The sequence below is a fragment of the Spinacia oleracea genome, chromosome 6, assembly GCF_020520425.1.
Source record: "Spinacia oleracea cultivar Varoflay chromosome 6, BTI_SOV_V1, whole genome shotgun sequence".
Classification (NCBI taxonomy): domain Eukaryota; kingdom Viridiplantae; phylum Streptophyta; class Magnoliopsida; order Caryophyllales; family Amaranthaceae; genus Spinacia; species Spinacia oleracea.
In genome coordinates this window covers 41849178-41866551 of record NC_079492.1, presented here as the reverse complement: position 1 = coordinate 41866551, position 17374 = coordinate 41849178, and the positions used below count along the sequence as shown (strand labels likewise).

Below are 17374 nucleotides of genomic sequence, written 5' to 3'. Positions count from 1 at the left end.
GGAAGTTTCGAATTGTATTTTTCTTTGCCTTTGGGAAGATGGTTCACAACTGATTGGCCCAGTTTCGGTTTTTGTGGAGTATTCCTTGGTTGCCTCAGTTTATTGGGCCTTGGCCCTCTTTTATTAACTACCATTGTCCATGGCCCATAGTTATTATTCTTGTAATTATCCATAGTTGATTGATCAGATAATTGGGGGGTCATGGGTTGACTAGATGGATTTTGGCACATGGTGGGGTTATGGGTGGAGGGAACTATTTCAGTAGTGGGATTTTTAGTGGGTTGAATTTCAGAGGTGGGGTCCAACTAGGAGGAGGTTGTGACAAAAGTGTTATTTAAATTATTTTGTCGGTTAGTTTGAGCAAGGTTAGGGTAATTAGGGTTAGTGGACAAGGAGCAATTATCTTTTTGGTGCCCAATTTTTCCACATGAAAAACATAAGGAATGAATATTTTCATATTCAATAAGCTGCCATTGATTTCCTACCCGGACTGAAGTGACAAGAGGAATATTAAGACTAATGACTAAACAGACTCTTGAGTACCTAGCTTTGGTTAAATGATCCGTTGCGTAATCATCCCCGCCATTTTCACAATTTCGAACAAAGCTTGTTTATCATAATATTCAACATGCAATTCTGGGAATCTAATCCAAACCGTCATTGAATCAAATGGATTTGTTGAAGGTCTAAAGTTTGGTTTCCATTTTGTGATCATTAGATAATGATCAAGAACGAACCAAGGTCCTCCTAAAGAGCCTTATCGTAATCATCTTGTAGCGAGAATCTAAACAGATAAACATTATGAACAAGATTAATCACTTCTAAATTACCCTTTGGCTTCCAAGTAATTCTCACCCGTTGGGTAATGAAGGAAGGACGAACTGAGATACCTAGACACTTCCCCATCAAAGTCAGTTTCCATGGCTGACGAAGCTTATCCAAAGTAGCTTTTGGAAACTGCACTGCCTTTGATTCATCAGGTGGATCAACCTCTGGGTCTTCCCATTCCAGAGAAGTTATTTGGATGCGTTTGGCTTCATCAAACCATTGGGAGTTCCCTTCTACGGCTTGTTTAAAGGACAATGGGCGTGGTGGAGTGTTGAGTTGAGGTGAAATGGTGAGTTGTGATGGGTTTTCTTGGTCTTCCATTGTAATATCTGGAGTTATTTGGGGTACGGTATCAGTGATCAAGTTAAACATTGGTGACTCTGGTTCCATTTCGAAAGATTGAAGCTACGACTGCGAACGAAGTAGACAAGCACCTGCAAAAACAAGAAAGCAAACACGAAAAAATTTGAGGCCTCCTTTCCAAAGGCGAGAAGGATTATCTCCAGCAATCTAGCTTAGATCAAGAGAGAAGGCAGAGAGAAAAGCTAGAGAGAGAAAAGCTAGAGAGAGAAAGCATAGAGTGAGTGAGTAGGATGTGTTATTTATACTGATGGTGTAATATAGTTGGTGTTGCGGATAATGGGATATAATAAGACTTAAGTATGTGTTTTGTATGCATAATGACATGATTGTGTTAGTGATGAACGGCATTGATGTCGCTCCCAGCTTAGGTTTTCGTATTAGTTTTATTATGATTTTCGTAGTTTATATAGTTTTTTATAGCATTTTTATGTTTTCTTTCCATCATGTGCATTATAGGTGAATCTTGTGGAAAACCAAGTAGATTGGAGCAAATTGCAGTGTTGTGCGATCGAACATGGTCTTGTGCGCCCGAACAGTGAAGAAAAGGTGGACTTAAGGAAGAAGCAGCGTTGTGCGATCGAACGACTTTCTTGTTCGATCGCACAAAAGACCCCTTGTGCGGTCGTGTTCTGTTCAACGACCGCACAAAATGGAATTTCTAACCAGAATGTCCCCAGATTTTGGAATCGATCGCACAGGAAATCACTCGCCCGCACAAGAATTAGTGCGCCCACACGAAGTTGCTGTGCAACCACACTGAAGATTTTGATGAATTTGGCTAAGGCAGGTCTGTTCGATCGCACAGAAATTTCGTGCGGTCGAACATGACGAAGGAAAATATTCTTCGCTCTGTTTACTCGCACACAAATTATGTGTGCCCACACGATTTCACTCCGTTCGATCGCACAGAGGGTTTGTGCGACCGAACGTCGACGCGGGCTGGGTTTATTTGAATTTTAAGTTTCTATTTGGAGAAACATATAAATAGCTTTATTGATTTTTATTTTAGGGAGAATTTTATAATATCAAATTTAGTTTTCAGAAATTCTAGAGAGCTTAGTTCTTAGTTTTGTGCTTTTGAGGAGAGAGAAACTCATCAATTGGAGGAAGCTTCATTTGTAATTCTCTAAACTCTTAATTTCTTTAATGTTTTCAATTCAATTCTTAATGATTTACTTCTCTTCTTGAAATTCTTGAATGTTTTAATGCTTTGATGATATTTTGCTTGAATTTCTTCATCTCATAATTCTCAATTGATTTTCTACTTTGATTCTTAGTTGTTGATTCTTTTAATTCAATTTTTCAATTCAATGTCTAATTGCCTTCAATCTTTCATTTCCTTAGTTAGAACTATGATTTGTGAGTAGTTTCTAGTTAGGGAAAGGGGTAAAACTAGGGGTTGAATTGGGGGAAATTGAAGGATAATTCATTATTATTGATGTGATTAAATTTGATTTGATGCTAGGAATTCCATGACTAGTGAATTGGTAGTTGCAAATGCTAGTTTAACTAGGATTGATTGGAGTGCTTCGTTTTGATTTGGCAAGAGATTGTGAATTTAGATGTTGCATGTGAAGAGTTGATTTCAATTTCTAGTTGTTTAGTCTTAGGATCATGCTAGAGCTCTTCCTAGATTAGAGAACTAAGCGCGTTCTATCCAAGAGGTGGTGAGCGCGTCATTCGTTGCTTTTCCCCTATTTGTCAAGTCGTGGCACCATCAATGTGTGTTAGCCTTCGTCCTTCCTCAATTACCCTAAGTCTATCCCCAACTCCCTAACGCTTTCCTTATTTGATAATCTCGTTTCGTAGTATAGCTTTGTAGTTGATAATCAAACTTCAATCTCGTATCTAAACTAGCTTAACTAAGTGGCTCATTACTCTCCGTTTCCTTGGGACGATCCCGAACTTCCACTATAACTCATATAGTTGATAGCGAGGTGTTTATAAATTTTGTTTGATAGGGTAGGTTTCGTTTAACGACGCGGAAAATACCGTCTATCAAAATGGCGCCGTTGCCGGGGAACGGTTGTTGTTTTTTGGTTAAGCTGAGTCTAGTTTAACCATAGAAAATACAAACATATTTCATTCTTGCTTTAGTTTTTCCTTTGCATTGCTCACGGTTTGTTTGAGTTTTGTATGCAAGATAGGGGTCGAACTCGTCATAGGCCTCTATACCCTCTCGGCCTAGAGTTATAGAGGACTTTGCGAAGCTTGAGACGTATCTGGACCCGTTCGTCGAGCTATAATAAATTCGAACCTTTGAGTGAAGCTACGGATCACGAGTCAACAAGTCCAACCATTGAGAGAATGGCTCTTCCGGTTAAGAACCAGGAATTCTGGGAGCCTTTGAGGCGACTTGCGGCATTCATGCGCCTACTACCAATGCAAACAATTTTGAAATAAAGCTCGCATTGATTAATTTGGTGCAAAGTCATCCATTTTGCGGAAAGAGTAGTGAATCACCGCATGAACACTTCAAACAATTTGAGCACTATTGTGATACCATTAAGCACAATGGAGTGACTTCCGATTACATAAGGTTGATGCTATTCCTCTTCTCCCTCTTGGGGCGTGCTAGTGATTGGCTTGACAAGGAGGTCAAGCCGAACTCACTTCGGACTTGGAATGAAGTGACAAGTGCGTTCTTGAGCAAGTTCTATTCGCACGGGAAGACGGCGGAGTACCGTCATAAGATCCAATTATTTGAGAAAAAGCGGGATGAGTCTCTATTTGAGGCTTGGGATCGGTTCAAGGAATATCAAAGGGAGTGCCCTCACCACGGGATTCCTAAATGGCTCCTCCTACAAACTTTCTACTTGGGATTGAGCCCAACCTCCAAAACAAGTCTTGATGCGGGGGCGAGTGGTCCTATAATGAATAAGAAGGAGGACCAAATAGAGGAGATCATAGAGGATGACGTGCAAAACTATCAAGCATGGCATGTTGGAACAAGGAACTATGATTGCAAGAGCAAAGGTGAGGTTGGCAAGGGTTCAATCTATGCAATGGAGCAAGCGCATATAATTGAGAAGCTTAGCTCAAGGCTCGAGAAGCTTGAGAGTGCTCCTAGTCAACCTCCATCACCATCTACAATTCCTACACCATCACCTACTCTTCTCACTAAAGGGAAGAGCAAGGTGAGTTCCTACAACACCATGCCATTGGATACTCCCTCCTTCCCTTAATACTTGACATGTTTTGACTTTTTGCACTATTCATATAATTTACTTTGACCCTATTTTATTTCTAGTATATGAAAATAAATGTTAGTATATAATATATTGTTGGCTTCATGTTAATAAATATTTTAAAATATTAATATTTTAATAAGTTTTTATAATATGTAGTTAAAGAAATTGGTGGTCAAAGTTGTGCATCGGCAAGTGTGTCCGGTCAAAACATGTCGAGTATTAAAGGACAGAGGGAGTACATCTTTTGTGACAATTGTGGTGAGCATGGACATTTCCCTAACATGTGCCATTCATTGCATAATGTTTCATATGTTGATTATGGCCCTTCTTATGAAGGAGATTTTGATGGGGAATATGCCAATTCTATGAATGAGAGGCCTAGATATGATGGCCCCCCAAACCATAACTATAATAGGCAAGCACGTAGAGGCCCTCCTATGCATGCCAATTACCAAAGTGGATCCTTCTAAGGAGGGGGTATGATAATCAAAGCCGAGGTAACTATTGGGCGCAAAGCTATCAAGGCCAAGAATCCTATGGTCAATCTCATGGCCTTGGCAATCAAACTCAATACAATCAAGGTAGTTATAACCCTAACCACCAAGGTGGAGGGGGTTACAACTATCCTTATGGGCAATATAGGGGTGCTTCTAGTGGGGGCTATCCGTCGAACCCGGGAGGCCAATATGTTAGTTCTCAATTTCCTCCTCCCAGATTTAATGGGCCAAGGACCTACGGCAATCAATATCCACAAAATCCTATGGGTTATGGCAATGCACCTCCACCAATCCCGCCTCTCAAGTCTAACCTTGAGGCTCTTATGGAGTCGTTTGTGGGGGCGCAAGCCAAGAAGAATGTTGAGTTTGAGGATGGATTCAAGCAATCCAATACTCATTTGAAAATGATTGAAACTCAATTGGCACAACTTGCTAGCACTATCAAGGAACAACAAGTGCATACTAGTCTCCCACTCCAAGGTCAAGGTCCTAAGCAAATGTATACGGTCATGACTAGGAGTGGGAAGATTTTAGATGATGGTGCTAAGTTTGTTGATACTCCTTGCTCTAGGGGATAAGGATATAAGGGAAATGAGTCTACGGACTATGATGTGGGGGAAGAGAAGTCTCACGTTGATGACGTGAGCGATGGTGTAAAGCCAACGGAGGCTACTCTTCTACCTCTCCCTGCTCCTCCTCTCACCTATCCTCAAAAGATTGTTGGAAAGAAATTGGATGACCAATTCTTCAAGTTTCTAGACAACTATTAGTAAGCTTTATGTGTCATTGTCTTTCACCGAGGCGCTTAAGCAAATGCCACATTATTCTCGGTTCACGAGAGACATTTTGTGTGGCAAAAGAACTTGTGGCCCCAAGGAAACCGTGCATCTCACGGAGAATTGTAGTTCCTTGATCTTGAGCTCGCTTCCCCCAAAGCTCAAGGATCCCGGGAGTTTCTCGATTCCTTGTAGCATCCAAAAGCTAAAATTTGATAACGCTCTATGTGACTTGGGGGCAAGCGTGAGCATTTTTCCATACAAAATCTATTAGAAGCTTAGGTCTTGGTGATCTCACCCCTACCCCTATGTCTTTGCAACTGGACGATCGCTCGGTTATGTTCCCTTTGGGTAGGGTTGATGATGTTCCCCTTGTGATAGGAAAGTTAACTTTTCTTGTTGACTTCATTTTCTTGGACATTGATGAAGACGCCCACACACCTATCATCTTAGGGAGGCCATTTTTGGCCACGACGGGGGATCTCATTGATGTTCAAGGTGATCTTATCACCTTGAAGGCGGGAGATGCCAAGTCTAGTTTCAAGCTTCCTATTGATGATGAATGTTGTTCCAAGAAGAAGAGTTGCATGAAGTTAGACACTATTGCTTGCATTGAGCATCGTTATGCTAACATTTCTAACGACTCTTGTATTTCTAAGTTTGATGATAAGCTTGCTAGGAACAACATCAAGACGAAGAAGGTATTTGTGAACCCCTCGGTATTGGGTGATTCTTTTGATGATGTTATAACCATCCCCGAGATCTTCGGGATTGGTCTAGATGATGTTGGAGCGGAAACTTCGGCTCTTAATAGTAAGAATTATCCGGTCAAGAAGCCCAAGAGGGGCAAACACAAGTTGAAGGGGATTTGGTTTGATCCTACCTCAATGAGTGGTGGCTTAGGTAAGTTGTTTGCGCCCAAAGGGGCAAAAAGGAGCTTTTTGATATGTGATGATCCTAAGTTGGTTGCATTTGACCCCCCATGATTATGGGGGGATTCGTCAAGCTAATGGAGTTTAAACGAGCGCTACCGGCAGGCAACATGTGTATTGGTACTTTCTCTTGTCCCCCCGTGAGTTTTGGGGGGATTCGTCAAGCTAATAACGTTAAACGAGCGCTTCCTGGAGGCACCCCCGCGGGTTTTGTGCATATTTTTGTGTGATTTCTTTGGTGTGGATTCTTGTCATCCACCATTGCCTTGCCCGTTGATCTTTTGGTGAGTTTGTTCGATTTTTCCGGTTCTTTGCGGGACTTGCTCCCACGGCATCTCCGGTAATATCTTTCTATCTCACATGCATTATTTGGGACGGGCATTATTCTTGTGGGGCATTGGTTGGATAGGTAGCTGCGCCCCTCCTAGTTTTGTTTTAGGCCTTGATGACATGGCCTAATTCAAGCTTGGGGGGAGATTTTATTGTGTGGTTGCTATTGTGATTCATGCCAATGATTTCATGCATTTGTGTGCTCATGTATATACTTTAGTGCTTAGTTTCTTTGATTTTTGTTTCTTTTTGTTTTCTTTTTGTTTCCTTTTGTTTTCCTTATTTTATTTTCTTCCTTTTTATTTCCTTTCCTTTGTTTTCCTTTCCTCTTGTCAAGGCAAGTTTTTCTAGCTTTTTAGGAATTATTCTTGATTCTGGCATAATAAAAATGGAACTTGTAGTTTCGAATGCTTTTATTCTTGATTGGTAGATGTGTGCACGGTTTTCATTGTCTTGGTTCGATTCTAGGATTTAGGTGTTAAGAAAGTCGGTTAGAACTTTGGGTAGCATGAGTCTTGAACCCTTGGTTTGTGGTAAGACGGTGTCGTTCTCTCTAGTGACTTGAAACCGGAGAGGGTAGTATTTGCTCCCATTTGTGAGGATCATGTTTATTTTAGCCCAAACACATGTATACATATATTGAGTGGCATGAATCCTTGGCTTGACTTTCTTATATCCCGAATTTGACTTTTTCCTTCCAGAGACCGCGACCGAACTATTTTAGTGGACGATAGAGGCATTTCTTTCGGTGACTATTTTTCTTTTTAGACCAGGACATCTTTATTTTTTATTTTCTTTCCATGATATTTTTGTTTGCATTTGCCCCCTTGCTAGCCATTTGAGCCTTGCCCCTTCATTTCTTATAAGCTCATTACAAGCCTATTAGCCTTTGTTTTATTTTCACCCTTAGAAGTGATAGTGAAGCTTTGTGTTGTTGTGCTTGATGATTTTGAATGATTATGCAATGATGAGGAATGATTGTTGTTGGTTGGAATGGCAAGTTTTGGGAAAATATGTTGTATATAGTGAATAAAGAAGCATAAGAGAAAGGAGAAAGGAAAGTTTTGAAAAAGCCAAAAAAATAGAGAAAAACAAGGCAATGAGAAAAGTTTCAATTGAAACACAAAAAAGGAGAAAATTAAATCAAGAAAAGTTCAAAAAGAGTTTTAGTTTAGTTTTGTTGTTGAATAAGCTTGGGGGTTCGCCAAATAAGTGGTATGAGTTTGTTTTGGTTCGATTTCCTTGAGGAAAGTTCATTTTGCGCTTCACTTTAGGATTGAGCATCAATTTCCAAATTTATTCCACTCCCTTACCCCTAGCCTATGCATTACACCATAAAATCCCTCTTGACCCTTTTGAGTTGAGTCATTGTCGGTGGAGGGAGGATTTGGTCAAATTTATGGAAGAGGATTGTCATGCTAAGATGTCGAGTAACCTTCTCTCCTCTCTTGCAATTCTTGTCTTTTCCGGCGCCTTCACGACGTCACAAGAAGCTATCTTTGAGGGTGAATGGGATCTAGAGAGTTGACGCGGTAAGATCGGTTGAAGGGGGATAGATAAGTGTAAATCCTTAGTTCACTTTGCTTCACACTTGAATCCTTCACTCGACTTAGGACATTGGTTATCGTGCATTCATTTATTGGTTAGTAATATTAATTAGCATTCTTTCGTGCTCGTTCTATAATAAAAGCCCTTTTCTTGAATTTTGTAGTGTTATTTTACTTTCTTTTCTTTTTTTTCTTTTCTTTTCTTTTTTTTTTCTTTTCTTCCCTTTTTCTTGGTTTGTTTTCCTTTTAGGTCTTGCCTTGATTGTGTTTTTAGAAGAGTTATGGATTGTTCTCTTTGGAAACCCTTGCGAGATCCCACTCGCCCTCATGAGCGATTGTGGGGTTTAAAGAGCTTGTTGCATGCGCTTAAATGCAACCGTGAATCCTACAAAAGTACGTTAGGTGGTATATTCTTGTAGTTCTCGTTTTTTGTAGTTTTTAGAATCTTAATAATATGCTCATTCTTCCATATTTCGTGCTTAGTTTGCTAGAGACTAGCAAACGCCTAGCTTGGGGGAGTTTGATGAGCGGCATTTATGTCGCTCCTAGCTTAGGTTTTCGTATTATTTTTATTATGATTTTCGTAGTTTATATAGTTTTTTATAGCATTTTTATGTTTTCTTTCCATCATGTGCATTATAGGTGAATCTTGTGGAAAATGGTGGAAAACCAAGTAGATTGGAGCAAAATGCAGAGCTGTGCGACCGAACATGGTCTTCTGCGCCCGAACAGTGAAGAAATGGTGGACTGAAGGAAGAAGCAGTGTTGTGCGATCGAACGACTTTCTTGTTCGATCGCACAAAGGAGCCCTTGTGCGGTCGTGTTCTGTTCAACGACCGCACAAAATGGAATTTCTAACCAGAATGTCCCCAGATTTTGGATTCGATCGCACAAGAAATCACTCGCCCGCACAAGAATTGGTGCGCCCACACGAAGTTGCTGTGCGACCACACTGAAGATTTTGAGGAATTTGGGTAAGGCAGGTATGTTCGATCGCACAGAAATTTCGTGCGGTCGAACATGACGAAGGAAAATATTCTTCGCTCTGTTTGCTCGCACACAAATTATGTGTGCCCACATGATTTCACTCCGTTCGACCGAACGTCGACGCGGGCTGGGTTTATTTGAATTTTAAGTTTCTATTTGGAGAAACATATAAATAGCTTTATTGATTTTTACTTTAGGGAGAATTTTAGAATATCCAATTTAGTTTTCAGAAATTCTAGAGAGCTTAGTTCTTAGTTTTGTGCTTTTGAGGAGAGAGAAACTCATCAATTGGAGGAAGCTTCATTTGTAATTCTCTAAACTCTTAATTTCTTTAATGTTTTCAATTCAATTCTTAATGCTTTACTTCTCTTCTTGAAATTCTTGAATGTTTTAATGCTTTGATGATATTTTGCTTGAATTTCTTCATCTCATAATTCTCAATTGATTTTCTACTTTGATTCTTAGTTGTTGATTCTTTTAATTCAATTTTTCAATTCAATGTCTAATTGCCTTCAATTAATCTTTCATTTCCTTAGTTAGAACTATGATTTGTAAGTAGTTTCTAGTTAGGGAAAGGGGTGAAACTAGGGTTTTGAATTGGGGGAAATTGAAGGATAATTCATGATTATTGATGTGATTAAATTTGATTTGATGCTAGGAATTCCATGACTAGTGAATTGGTAGTTGCAAATGCTAGTTCAACTAGGATTGATTGGAGTGCTTCATTTTGATTTGGCAAGAGATTGTGAATTTAGATGTTGCACGTGAAGAGTTGATTTCAATTGCTAGTTGTTTAGTCTTAGGATCATGCGAGAGCTCTTCCTAGATTAGAGAACTAAGAGCGTTCTATCCGAGAGGTGGTGAGCGCGTCATTCGTTTCTTTTCCCCTATTTGTCAAGTCGTTGCATCATCAATGTGTGTTACTCTTCGTCCTTCCCCAATTACCCTAAGTCTATCCCCAACTCCCTAACGCTTTCCTTATTTGATCATCTCGTTTGGTAGTATAGCTTTGTAGTTGATAATAAAACTTCAATCTCGTTTCTAAACTAGCTTAACTAAGTGGCTCATTACTCTCCGTTTCCTTGGGACGATCCCGAACTTCCACTATAACTCATATAGTTGGTAGCGAGGTGTTTATAAATTTTGTTTGATAGGGTACGCTCCGTTTAACGACGCGGAAAATACCGTCTATCAGTTAGTGTTGTTTATTTAAAGTAGACTGTTGTTTATCATTAGTTAGTTGTAATCATAAGTTATCCGTTTTTTTATATGAATTACTCTCAATGACATGCATCTGGTTTGTTACTCTTGTTGATATTATTAGTTTTCTTTAATGAAGTTCTGAGTGACCTTGTTTTTTATAACGAATTATTTCTAATGTTATGTATCATGCGATAAGTTCGCCTTGTTTGTTGTATTAGTTGTTGTTTTTAATGATATATGTTACCTATTGTTGTTGTTTTTTTCTTCTGTCTTTATTTGTGTGTTTTATAACTTTAAAATCAAGGTGAGGCAAGATTGAATATTTGAAAGTCTGTTTGAGATATTGCTGATATTACGATAGATATGCAAGCGTCTAATTTCAAGGTTATTAGCTTAAATGGTAGAGCAATGTACACTAGTGTACATGGTGCGGGTTCAAGCCCCGCATAACCTACATAACACTTGGTATTAGTATATTTCTACTGTTGGTGTTGATCATTGTTACGGTTTGTGAGAACTGGGAAAGCATATATATTGCTTAGGATTTTCGCCTTTGGTAAGGGTCATTTTAGTCTTTGGTTAGGGTGTCTTTTGCCTTTGAGTAAGGTCACTTTTGTCCTTGACTATGGTCACTCGCTTTTTTTCAAGGTTATTTTTATCTTTGGTTACTTAGTTAAGGTCACTTATGTCCTACTCACTTATGGTCACTTATGTCCTAGAGTAGGGTCACTTTTATCCTTAGTCGTGGTCACTTTTATCCTAAACTTCGGGTCACTTTTACCCTTAACAAGGGTCACTTTTATCCTGAACAAGGAACACTAGCTGACACAATGGCTAGACACTAGCTGAAGAAGGAACACTTTTATCCTGAACAAGGAACACTTTTATCCTGAACAAGGAACACTTCTATCCAAAAACAAAAAGTTAAAAGTCACCTTATAAGAGATCTATATTGTTAAATAGATAAGTGTTGATTCTTATACAAAATACAACCAAGAGCCTATGTAGGATTCGAGCCTAGCTACATTATTTGTGCAAACACAAAGTGTTCGACCAATTAAACTAATAGGTTTATAGACAACACCATGTAGAATAATTTTACGTCACATACACTACCCTTCAAATTTTAAAAAAGGAACACTGCAATGCAACTAATATCTTAAACACCATAAATCTAAAATGCTACCCATATTATTAACAAGTTTGCATATTAATTTATACAAGTTTTCCTAGATACTAATTATAATAAGCCTCTAACAAAGTCTCAATAACACACCAAACTAATATGCAATGAAGAAATCTCTTACATCCTCTAAATTAATAAACCTATAGGATACTAAAGGTAAACTTATATGATAATAATGGGGAACGTATAAGTTTTAAAATATGTACGTTGTTTCAAAAATTACCTTCAAGACTATGTGTTCTGCAATTTCTTCAATTGGATAAAGAACAATTTCTGTACGTGTTAATATGAATGGATTTTGCAAAAATAATTCTAAACTCAAACAAATAAATTGAAAAAATTAAATAACCGATTTGAGATAAATATTACCTTTTAGGTTTGATTTCCCCTAAATTGTGAAACTGGAATACTATTGTCTCCATCAATTTTTTCGTTTCTCAAATCCAACGTTAAGTCTTCAATGATCGTGTTGTTGAGGACGATTTCAACAATAGGTTCGATTTTTGAGTTTTATGCTTGTTGGAGTTCGAACTTCCCGCTGCTATTGTAGAAAACCATGAATTAGATTTTCACAAATTCTCAAGTTAAATTGATTTGATGATTTCTCCATAAGTTGATTGAAGATTCATGGACTTTTCTCTCTCATCTCGCACGATGTCGCTTTCTCTCTCGTCTCCGTGGCTCGTTCTCTCCGCTTATTTGATTTTTGCACATGAATTGTAAAAAAAAAGGTCTCGCACGTGTGAGATACGCGAAAGGGTCAGATGTACAGTATTTTACTGTAGACTGGAGACATGTAAAAGATTTTGATAGTATAAATACACACTTGTCCTATCTAACTTAAGTATATTTAAGTAGAATTATAAGACATAACTAATACTTAGCTAAGATGGTAAGCTTTCTACTATACTTCTTGTTGTATCCATGTTCAAATGCTCATAAAAATATTTTGTTTATAATTGTAAAGCACACCCTACATGTCATTGTTGATGTGGCGACTTGTCATATTTAGAGAACATACATGACACATGGCGGCGTGATATGCTTTGTCTTGGAGATTTAATAATAGTATAGATGTGGATATGTGATTAGTGTAGGAAAGAGGGTAACAGATACTACCACTAGAGGAAAAATCGCCATGTGCTTCCCTTCAAGTGCGGCTCATTTAGTAAATTGGCAGCACTTGAAAGCACCCAAAAAAAAAAAGCATTTTCTCAAGTGCGGGCTATTTTAGAAAATTGGCAGCACTTGAGTTCAAGTGCGGGCTTTAAACTCAAGTGTTGCTTGTTTAAAAATGAGCCGCGCAAAAAGTGTCCAAAAATAATATAGCCTTTCGAAAAAAGAAAAAACATACAGCCTCATATTTCTATCTCCCCGATATATCTCCCTCTTCACCTTCGTTTTCTCTCTCCTATGTCGCCACCGTCGCTTCCTCACCGCCGGAGATCATCGTCGAACATTTGTGTCGATGTGTAGTTGTTCATTGTTGGTGTGGGGTTAATTGTTGCAGTAGCTCCACTCTCCATCTCACTTGTCTTTGCGGTCTCTCTCATCTCCAGTCCGTACCTCTACCGTCAACGGTGGTCGTGAATCCACCATCAACTTTACTCCATTATCAAGTGGTGAGCTCTTTAACCCATTCCATAAATCAATTGAATTGAGTAATTAAAATTACCAATTGAGAAAACCCTAACTTACTAAACGATGCATATATTGTTTCAATGAGTAGATTAAGATATATTGATTATGTAATGCTAATGTTGCATGGCTTATTCCTCTTTCTCTCTATTATTCAATGTTTTAGTGTAATTTCGATTTAAAGTTCGAATCATATGGTTGAATCCATCTTCAGTTGATTGGTTAGTTTTTACAAAATAATTTTCTGAATTTGATTTCATGGTTTAAAGGTCATAGATTGAGCTTTCCAGTTGATCATTTTCCTATTTTCTTTCATTTTTTTGGCCTGAATTATTTGTTTTCATGTTTTTTATATCGATTTTATTTCTAATTTGTGTTTTTCTTAAATATCAGTTTAATTTCAATTATTGATTTCGGAATTTCTATTGTTTAACTCTTGTTTGTCATATCTATTTCTCTGATTTTGATTAGAATTTATATCTGATCTATGTTCACGTGCCTAAGGAGTCACATCATTATAAAATGGGAAGTTCTCAGGCGGTTTTCACATCAATTTATTGTAGATAATTCATGAGGTTCTACAAGTCTTAGGAGTTTAGATGTTGATTAGCATGAATAACTCATTTGTGGAGTGAACGCAAGGAACGATAGATTGCGTAGTTAGTATGCTGGGTGTAGGGGTTGGTCTCGTATCTGTACAAGACTATTAATCGGCGTAGGCTTGCATCAGTGTGTGTGTGAGGATGTAGGGGTTTGGTTCATTGGGTCAAATCCATGGAAACATACTAGTTCAAAGGCAAGAAATGGGCAAGCATAAGATAAGATGTCAATCATTTTTTGTTTTGGCACCGTGAAAAACTTTAAGCTTGATCACAATCAATATTTCTTCCTGATATCCATTTAAGTCTGACTGTTATAATTTCTGTGGAAGCGTCATTTTTATTATTTTCTTCGAGTAGATTACATCAGCTGATCATGTTTTGAAGCGACATCATCTTTCATTTTTGTCTGATGCTCTCATATAATCTCGTGTCATTATTGCATCATGTTTCATTTTTTTCTATGATCTAAATCATACATCCCTGGTTGCACAAAGCAATCAACTAATATTGAAACATGAAGATTTCGATCGTCATATATTTGAGTCTCCGACTCTCACCAGATTGTGATATCGAGGTGGATACAAAGTAATCTTGATACCTTTGGGAAATTGAGCTTTGGGAGAAAGGTTTTTAATGTTTACTATAATGCTTTGTTAAACTCGATGGATGGATTTAAAATGGTTTTGTCTTTATGTAACATTTGTCAGCTTAATGATGGTGGCCAGATAGATAATTAACTTTTACATGTACCAGATTTTATGATGTTCCAAAATTTGGAATCTAATGTTTACAGTATGCCTACTGTCATAAGCAGAACCGAGGTTCCGGATTTAAAAGTTCACAACTATCTACTTTAGGACTCTTGTGTTGATTTTATGTTGTCTAGGAAAGTATGAAGTCTTTCTTATGTGTACCATATAAAAACCAAGTCTCCAAGCGTTGCATTTTTTTTTCTCACAATTGGGTTGAGCTTGTGTTCTTTCGATCAAGTTGGGTATTTCCTCAATATACAATTAATGTTCCCTTCTTTTGTTACAACAAATAGTCTGCTTGCTTGAGCTTGAGACAGTTCTTTCAGTCAAGCTGGGTTGAGCTAGAGCTCTCTGTATGAATTCCTTTTAAATGTGAACTATTGACCTCACTTATAAATATGCCGAAATTGAGTTTGAAAAAACTATGGCAATCTTTTGTATTGACTAACTATTTACTTATCGTAAGATGAATATGTCGATGTTCCTAATTCTTTTTTTGTTATTGTCGTAGATGCTAGAGGCTGCATTCAAGAAAGAAATTGCAGGTCTTGTTACAAGGGAGGAATATGTTGAGAAGGTATATGAGCTTTGTGGTTTCTTTTAAAAATCTCTTCCATCTCTTGAAGCTTTAGAAGTTCACGTTGTCTAACCATGACATTTATCTTGTTTTGAATTTGTTGAGGTCAAAAATTAAGAAGAAAATTATGGAGGAAGTGAAAAAGGAATTGCGAAAGCTACTGGAAGAGTGAGTAGAATTAAAGATAGTGTGCTTAAAGGGACTAACAGGGCCTTATTTTAGAGCATGAAAAACTTGAGTATTAAGTATTCTTATGTTTTATCAAGTATTAAGTACTGTTTCAAAGAATTCTCACCGTTAATTTAAATTTGACATTTTTTAGATATGCAGTCTCCATAACCATATGTATTGTGGTTTGTTGGATCTCCATCCCCCCCCCCCCCCCCCACATGTTTTACACATTTTTCAGATATGCAGTCTCCATAACATACGTCTTTTTTGTACTTCCTGTTTGGAATCTTTTTGTGAGACGGAAAAGGTCAAACTTGAAAGAACAAATAGAGACAGAGAGAGTATTAGGTGTGAGCAAAATAAGTGAGTATCGGGTATCTTCAAAATTACGGTGCATAGTTACAAAATTGGATTTTTCATGAAATGACTCTAAAGTTTGTCTTAATGCATCAAATACCCCTAAACTTTCCAGAATGCACCAAATACCCCTGAGGTTTTAAAAAATAACACAAAATGCCCTTAATGAGAATTTTACGTCCATTCCGTTAAGTCTCTGTTAGCGTGAATTTACTTTTTTTCCCTTACTCAACCATTTTCTCTACTAATCCTAATATTAACACATAATTATATTAATTAAACCCCCCAAAAATTAATTAACTACTATTTTTTTTTAAAAATAAAATAAAATCTTAATTAATTTTCTTCTTCTTCCCTTCACGCCATCAATCTTCTTCTCCTTCCACCATCATCATCCCTAATTAAAACTTATCTCACTTTTTTTTCCCTTGGTTGGTCCTTTCTCTCTCCTCACCATCACTTTTCTTCAATTCCTTCATCCCTCCCAAAAAAAACTCACCATTTTCTCTCTCCTCAAGGTACAACAATGGTGGTCTCGATTTGAAAGAGAGGAGAGAAAAGCAACCTTCTCGTGGTCTCCATTTAATGTCGGTGACAATTTAAATAGTTCCAACAATGGTGATTCCAATTGCGGCTGTGATCCCCGTGTTGTGGGTCCAGCCCACTTGTTGCACAAGTAATTAATGTATCTTGTGTTTGTTAGCCCAAAATATTGAGTTATGTTTTTAGTCCACTTGGGGCTAAATTGGTTGTCTTATCTTAGAAGCCTTGGAGTGTTTTTGATGTTTATTATGACCTAAGGGGAGTTAGGTTAGCTGTAAAAAAAATCACATACAAAAAGGAGAGGGGAGAAAGAGAAGAGAGGGTTCGTAGCTTTTAGGGTAGTCATCAGAAAACTGTCGTTGGCCAGAGATTCAACGGTCGAATCGTGCTGATTTTTGGTCACCTTGTTGAAGATACATAGGGCCTCATTTTGAACGGTTGGATCGTCGTTTAGAGATCTGGTTTATCTGTGGTCGCTGATGGACAGAACCTACATTTTTGGGTGATATTCTTCATCTCTTGTCTCTTAATTGTTGATCTCTTATGTATGGAAGTGTTGGTGGGTTGTGAACCTTTGTATGTATAATTTGGGTTCTTTTTCCCTCAATTTTATCATAATAAGAGAAGGTGACAAGGGTGGACTCCTCATAAGTCCCATGGTTTTTACTCTTCAAATCGAAGGGGTTTTCCACGTATAATTCACGTGTGTTGATTGATTTTTTTCTTCCGCATTTGATTGTTTCTTGCTTTCCATTATTGGTTGATTTCTAGGTTATTTGTTTCACTAGTGGAAAAAACCCCTGTTGTAGCCCCCTTGTTGAGGGGGGCATACATAAGCGCGCCTCAATAGCTACTTAGTCAACGCGGGTCAAATATTTTACTATTCTGTTGAGG

At 37.9% G+C, this 17374-nt stretch overlaps 1 non-coding gene across 1 annotated transcript; it reads right to left on the bottom strand.

Annotated features, from left to right (window-relative positions):
* Nucleotides 1–3873: 3873 nt before the first annotated feature.
* LOC130464690 (small nucleolar RNA R71) lies at nucleotides 3874–3976 on the bottom strand. The gene has a single exon (XR_008925048.1). It is a non-coding gene; the product is annotated as a small nucleolar RNA R71 (small nucleolar RNA).
* Nucleotides 3977–17374: the final 13398 nt, after the last annotated feature.